The following is a 7958-nucleotide window of genomic DNA, read 5'->3' on the forward strand; positions in this document are numbered from 1 at the left end:
ACGGTAGACATACATATAAATGAAATGTATAAGTACTTCAGACAAAATTTAATACATATTAGACAAACGGATAACATGCTTACATTTGGTGTTAAGGTATATTTACATGAATATTGAAAAAAAGTGTTTTCACAAAAACTGCTATAAAATGTTTAAATTTGTCTTATAATAAGTTAGATTTCCTACACTGATGTTTTATGAAAATTATGTAAAGATCTAATTTAGGCATTCACCTCATATGGTACCATTGTTTGTAAATAAAGCATATTTTTGTCAATAGAAATGTACATTTAACTCTTAATCATGTAACAGTTTATCAAGACCATGCCGCATTTATTAAACAAACATGCACGCCGCATTAAAACTTAATTCATGTACTTTCGTGCACAGTGTTTAATTTTGATATGGCACTCTATCTTTGTGAAAAATATATTTAAGATTTAGCACAGAATCAATAAATTGTATTGGCACTAATCAGAACAAATATGATTTAAATTTTCCATGGCATAGAAAATACTCTATCACAATTTATCTCTTCCCTTTATAGTTTATGGACCAATGGCAGTTTTCTATTTTAGTCAGAATAGACAGTGGATATTCACAAATTAAAAGCCCTAGCTAGGTGTTTTGCCTACACTCTAGCTGGAAATGAATCAGCTGTAGTTTTTCTGGCAGTTAAACATTTCCTTCTGTATTGTGGCCAACAAATGTCTAAATAAGGGCTTTATCAGCAATAATGCATATCATAAGCGTCTTTTCTTTGGGAGGCAGAGAGGTTGGAAGGAAATGCGGGTCTCTTTATAAACTGTAAATACAAGAGGTAAGGAGAGAAAATGCCAACTGAAGCAGAAGCAGGGCATGTTCTTGTAAAGCTGGTGAGAGAGCAAACCATGAAGTAGCAAAAAATAAAGACAGGAACCTGGGTCTCCATCAAGGTGGAGAAGACTGCCATGGGCTTAAGGAGAATCTGCCATTCAAAAGAAACAGTATCCAGAGCATTCTTCATACAGCATTCTTGTCTCAGCAAACTACTATTGCTTTCCAGGAAAAGTTGTAAATTTCCACATCAATGTCTAAATTAAGACTGAAGAAATTAAGCTAACTGACAACTTACTTTTTTTTTTTGATCTGAATTCATTCATAAACACAGTGAAAGGAGAAAGGGGATAACATTAAGTTTTCCTCCAAACCAGGGAAGTCACACTCTGAGTAGATATTTCAGAGTTGTGCTAAAAAAAAAAGTCTCAGTTCTTTTTCACAGTTTTTCCAAGATAAATGTGAGGTGCTATATTTTGAGAGACTGGTTGACAAAATCTACTTTCAAAAAGCCTTGATAAATTAATCTTTGTATTTATTACTAGAGGAAAAGGAAGTTGATCTTAGGTTTAATTTTTACACAAATATGCTTTATTCTAAGAAAATAGAGCAATGAATAATATATTATTATTTTCTCTGATAACCTTTAAGGGCCTTTACAAAAAACATCAGACGAGTGAAGTAAAATCGGCAAACTTTTGTTTTAAAGTTTGTTAAGGTGCACACAGACATAATGATTACGAACCATAGAGTACTGAGTTTTTGAGAGTGAAATCATACCAAAACCTTGGTAAGGTTTCACTGACATCATAGGAGAGTAAGTGTTCGGGAAGGTCACTGATGGTGCCCTGCAAGGCACACGTGTGGGGCCAAGGTGAAGGGTACATCACTCAGAAGCTCAGCCATTAGTGAGCTGTTCTCCAGGGTCTGGCCTCCCTTATTTTCCATTTCAGGCCCTGCCACAGTAACGCTAGATGAGTGTTTCTTTGCCAGCTTACATTGTTAATTCCTTGCAGAGATGAATGATGACAAAAATTCAAAACCAGTTCCCTCATTCATCTGTGGGTTTATCCCCCTGAGCTGTGAATGACCAGGCTCCTCCAAAGGCTGGCTGTCTTCTACATCTGAAGCGTTGCCTCTTGCTGCCATTCTTTGTTCATGTGCTGTATCTCCTAAAAGGACAAATCCTTCTGCTTCTGTCTCTGGTACCGACGGCTTTTTAGATTCAAGAGGCTTTCTGAAGAAGTGAAACATCGCTGCCGCTGCTGCTACCCGATGCTTGCGCCTCAGTCCGCCTTGCTTCCGGGGTTCAGCTTTTTCAGAAAATTTTATTGGAAAATATTTAATTTTTACCCTGGGTAGATTTAATAGCTTACAGGACCACTTTATTCACAAGGAAAGCTAATTTAGAACTAGCTGTGGGTTCTGAAGATACTGAGGTCTTCAGTTTTTTTAACCTACCAGGAGGTAATTGGTTGTCACCTTAAACCACGACTACTTCTTTTTCCTAATTGTTGTTTCTTTGCACTCTTCTCACTGTTTCCGGCCTTTGCTTGTGGCAGAGATGTCATAGGGAACTGGGTTCACTGGTGGACTCGATTCGCTCATTTGTGATTCTTTGGACAGAGAAGTCAGACGCTGTTGTTTTGCTGTTTGGCGTCATTTAGTGGATGATAACTTCAACAGAGAGTATGCTGCCAGGGATGTCCAATGCCGGGGTCCAGCCCCGGTGGATCCAGGGAATTCGAAGGGTGGACAGAGTCGGCGAGGAAAGACTTATTTATTTATTAATATAAGATTAGACTAGGAAAAAATAGTGTAGTAGGAAGATTAAGTGGAGAAAAGAGGCTGATTAACGGGTTACGTGGAAAACCAATAAAGCTCCAGACAAGGAGCTTGCACCGTCTACGTTAGGCCGTGCGCCCGTTTGAATATCAGAGAGTGCCCCGCCTTGGGCTCGCTCTCTTATGGATCTTAGAAGCCGGGACAAGTAAGTAGACCCAGTGAGCCTCCACGTTCCAAGGGATCAGCCTGAAAAGGAGAGGGAGGGAGCAAGAGAAAGAATCGACACGGGGGAAACCAGTCCAGCGACTGGCTCCTGCTCCTATTGTTTAGAAGGCCTTATATACCTTTTAGATTGTACATAGAGATCAATGGGTAATACAAAATTATGCAGTGTTAGCAGTCCAGACTCTTATCAAAACCAGGCTTTTCTCTCTGCATACCTAATTGTATACACAAGTCTTAGGTGATTTACATCATCTTCTGGCCAAAAGTGGCCAATTAACATTTTACAGCCTTTTTTCTGATAAGGGTTTGTCAACGAGAAGACTTATTTGTGTGATCTTCCCAAAGTTTGGTGCCACTCTCACAAAGTACTAAATAAAGTTACATTCTTACATAGCAAGGACACAATAGGAGTGCAAAGAGAAGTAATTAACTCAAAAGTCTAGTGTTGCTAACATCAGAATTACTATATATCTTTTCCATATCCCGTTTACATTGATTAACATCTTCCCAGGTGCCTAAAAGATAAAGAATATGGAGGCCTGGCGGCAATCATTGAGTCAACAGTGAAATCCCGTCACCAATATAATTTCCAATTCTTTAGAAAAGGCTCTGTATCTTTAAGATGCTTTTAAGCTTTGTGCCTCTCACGGTTGGGGGCTGTAAGCAATTCACAAGCTGTAAGAGGTCCAGGGAACCTGTTAGGTAAGCTAGAGAGCAATCAAGGGGGGGTTAACTGAAACATCCCTTTCAAATGCAGAAGACTAAAGCCTTGAGTTAACTTTTTCCAGAGAATATCAGAAGAGTGGAAAAGCAGGCAGATTCTTATTTTGGGGGGGTGGATGCTCAGGAAATGCCAGGGGGAACTCCTGAAGTCTGATCACGGCCTTGCGTATGTCAGCTTCCTCCCTCATGACCTTGTCACGGGTGGGATTCCTCACGCTGGCTCCCGACAGTCCAACTTCTTAATCACATTCTCTTTACAAAAAAAAAAAAATTGGAAAGTGGTGGTATGACTTTATACTTAATCTTTAACAAATGAGAAGTTGAAGTCATTTATTTAAATGGTCAACCATCTATACTAATGCATTCTTCACATTTTCATTGAGTCAGGATCATGGAGTTACACAAAGATATTAGCCTAAAACTTAAGCAAAGGTAGCAAAATATAAGAAAATGGTATGCTGTATGAATATATTTTCTCACTTTTTAATTTTTAAAATTTATTTTTTAGTATGTTGAAGTATAGTTGATTTAGTATTTTGAAGTATAGTTGACTTAAAATGTTGCATTAGTTTCTGGTGTACTGCAGAGTGACTTAGTTATACACATATATATATATATTCTTTTTCATATTCTTTTCCATTATGGTTTATCATAGGATATTGAATATAGTTCCCTGTGCTATACAGTAGGACCTTGTTTTATCCATCCTATATATAATAGTTTGCATATGTTAATTCCAAACTCCCAATCCATTCCTACCTGCTCCCCACCCCACGCCCCCAACCCTGGGAACAAGTCTATTTTCTGTGTCTGTGAGTCTGTTTCTGTTTCATAGATAAGTTCATTTGTGTTGCATTTTAGATTCTACATATAGGTGATATCATATGGTGTTTGTCTTGCTCTTTCTGACTTCCCTTGCTTAGTATGGTAACCTCTAGTTCCGTCCATGTTGCTGCAAGTGAATATCTTCTATTCCTGTTACTGTATTATCAGTAACCATAAGTTTACCTGAAATGTTAATTTTACTCAATTATCTTAAGTTCAGTAAGAAGTAATTCAGATATTACTTACTCTTTTCTGACTCAGTCCAAGGCTGTTGGGCATTGAAAAACTTTCAGAGTAGGCATACTTTTTTCCTTCATGTGAACTCACAGCCACTAGTCACCTAAGTAAACATTAATTGAGTTTGTTTGCAGTACTTTGTATCTGTCCCTCTTACAACTGTTGAAGGAAGGGGGAACCCCTTCCAGGGCCCGAAACTGGGCTCTTGTCTAACACTTGGAAATGAATTGTCTGAGGAGACACATGTGCTGACAAAGCAAGAGATTTTATTGGGAAAGGGCACCCGGGTGGAGAGCAGTAGGGTAAGGGAACCCAGGAGAACAGCTCTGCCACGTGGCTTGCAGTCTCAGATTTTATGGTGATGGCATTAGTTTCCGGGTTGTCTTTAGGTAATCATTCTGACTCAGAGTCCTTCCTGGTGGTGCACGCCTTGTTCAGCCAAGATGGATGCCAGAGAGAAGGATTCTGGGAGGTGGTCGGACACGTGGTGTCTCCTTTTGACCTTTCCTGAACTCTTCTGGTTCCCTGTTCCTTACCAGTACCTCCTGTCGTAAAACAACTCATGCACATGGTTACTATGGTGCCTGGCCAGGGTGGGCGGTTTCAATCAGTATGCTTCCCCTAACACAGTGATCTTGGAGCCTCAGAAATAGATTTGTCCTTATAGCCTTTAGTTGCCATAGGAATTGCAGCTTATCTTAGGTTTTGTTTATCACTTGGTTGAATATTTTAAATTATCATGTGTTTCAGGAATATCCAATTTTTGTACCACCTGACCTAAAGTGACCATGTGGTCTCTGTGAGATTATGTAATCACATCCTTAATGCATATATATAATCACTACTTAAATGTACTGAATTCTAGAAGTTTGGTTCCAAATAGCAAAAAGTTGAGTTTGGTTATTTCAGAAAGTAAAGACACATTCATAAAGATTTGATTGCCTTTTTTTTTTTTTTTTGATGTGAACTGTTTTTAAAGTCTTCATTGACTTTGTTACAATATTGTTTCTATCTATGTTTTGGTTTTTTGGCCTCAAAGCATGTGGGATCTTAGTTCCCTGATCAGGGATTGAACCCATATCCTCTGCATTGAAAGGTGAAGTCTTAATCATTGGACTATCAGGGAAGTCCCTAGAGTTGAATTCTAAATCCAAAGAAGCCTAGCTCTTATCTAATTTAGTCTCTCAAAATAAACATTTATTGAATGTTTACAATAAATAATTCAATAATGTATTGAATAGCAAGTGCTAATGCTGTCCTTCCTTGGTGCCTGATGACTCCAGGCCAGTCCTCTCTGTTCCTAGCATGGCTCACCGCCAGCCTCACCAGCACTCCTGTCAGTATCCACATGGATGCTCTTCTTACTTTTTTATCCTTTGCTCTAGGGATCTTGTGTTCCATCCCACCTTAGCTTTTTACTCTTATGGTCCTACCCCAGACTGTCATTCCTAGTCCCTCCATCCTCTCAGTATGAAACCTTCTCAACTCTGACCTCCACCTCGAACCTCCCCAGCTCACTGCCTCTCATGCCTCCACCCTAACAATCTTTTGACTGTCTTGATCCTTGAAATTCATGAATCCTGCCACCCTATCACTGACTCTCCCCGATGACCTTTCTTCCCTTTATACCCACTTTAAATTCCATGCCACGATTTGCTTGGCAAAATTCAGTGCTGGTTAAATCCATCATTGTCTGTATCCTCAATCCTGAGCTGAATATTGTTGGAGCAAAACATATCATCTTGTCAAGTGAACTCACTTTCAGCTCAATACTGGTGACCTTCAGGGCCCACCCAGGCTACATGTTCCCATATGACTATTTCATATGCTTTTTTCTCAGCACTGCCTCCCCAGAATTCCCTAGTGGTCCAGTGGTTAGGATTCCACACTTCCATCCTGGGGGCACAGGTTTGATCCATGGTCTGGGAACTAAGATCCTGCATGCCACAGTGTGACAAAAAAAACCAAAAAAACAAAACAAAAAAACCACTGCCTCCCCTGTCCTTGTGTGTGTGTGTGTGTGAGTTGCTCAGTTGTGTCTTTGAGACCCCATGGACTGTAGCCCACCAGGCTCCCCCATCCTTCTCTTAGCTTAGTCTCATTCACGTTTTACTAAGATAGATGGAGAGAACAGAGAACTTTGGCAGACTCTCCACTGCATCTCCCCGTGTTCCAGCATCGGTGCCCACACGTGCCTTCTCTCTGATTGAACGTAAGGGTTCCTATCACTGCCCACACCGGACCCCCTCTTCCTCTGTCACCGTCTCAAGCACATGGTTCCACTCGCTCCTCCTTCTCTCCATTTCATTACTTTTCTCAGTCATCAGTTTCCGCCCCCCCAACCCCAACTCATCATTTCTACCAGCCTGCAAATATCCTTCTGTTTCTTCCATATTAAAATAACCCCTCTACTGATTCCATATTCTTCTCCAGCTAGTTGTTGTTCCTTTTCTCTTCTTTCCTTTACAGCAAATTTCTCCAAGTAAAATTGTTATTATTCCTTGTCTGCAATTTCTATTCTCCCATCCCTCTTGAATTAGGCCTTTGTTTTTTCCCTTCCTCTCACCTGGCAGACACTGTTATATCCGGGTCACCAGTTAGAAGGCCAGCCCTCATCTCACTTTTCTTTTTTCTTAATTAATTTATTTTTTATTGAAGGGCAATTGCTTTACAGAATTTTGCTGTTTCCTGTCAAACTTCAACCTGAATCAGCCATAGGTATACATATATCCCCTCCCTTTTGAACCTCCCTCCCATCCCCTTCCCCATCCCACACTTCTAGGTTGATAGAGAGTCCCTGTTTGACTTTCCTGAGCCTTACAGCAAAATCCTATTGGCTATCTATTTTACTTTCCAGTTGACAGCACGTGGCTCAGGTCACTGTGGACTCTTAGGATCACTTTGTCTGACTTCTAGGCCAGCACGTTCTGCTAGTTTGCCTCCAAATTCTGGCTGTTTTGTCCTTTCCAAGGTTGCTAATTATTTTTCACATCTTGTCTTTTAAAAATGAATGAATGAATTTGCTTTGTCGGCTTTCAGTTGAGGCAATGTGGGACCTTTCTTGCGTCATGCAGGATCTTTCATTGTGGCCCGTGGACTGTAGTTGTGGCGCGTGGACTGTAGTTGTGGTGCGTGGACTATAGTTGTGGCCCGTGGACTCTCTCGTTGTGGCGCGTGGACTCTCGTTGTGGCGCGTGGACTCTCTCGTTGTGGCACGTGGACTCTCTCGTTGTGGCCCGTAGAGTCTCTAGTTGTGGCACATGGACTGTAGTTGTGGCCCGTGGACTCTCTAGTTGTGGTGCGTGGACTCTCTCATTGTGGCCCGTGGACTCTCTAGTTGTGGCACG

General features: G+C 40.7%; 1 protein-coding gene and 1 pseudogene across 1 annotated transcript in view; one reads left to right on the forward strand and one right to left on the reverse strand.

The window, feature by feature from the left end:
- Nucleotides 1-7958, forward strand: part of BCKDHB (branched chain keto acid dehydrogenase E1 subunit beta) — a 267225-nt gene that overhangs the window by 44413 nt on the left and 214854 nt on the right. The window lies entirely within an intron of this gene.
- On the reverse strand, nucleotides 1528-2280 carry LOC120862917 (annotated as a pseudogene).

This window comes from Oryx dammah, unplaced genomic scaffold, assembly GCF_014754425.2.
Source record: "Oryx dammah isolate SB20612 unplaced genomic scaffold, SCBI_Odam_1.1 HiC_scaffold_4, whole genome shotgun sequence".
Taxonomy (NCBI): Eukaryota; Metazoa; Chordata; class Mammalia; order Artiodactyla; family Bovidae; genus Oryx; species Oryx dammah.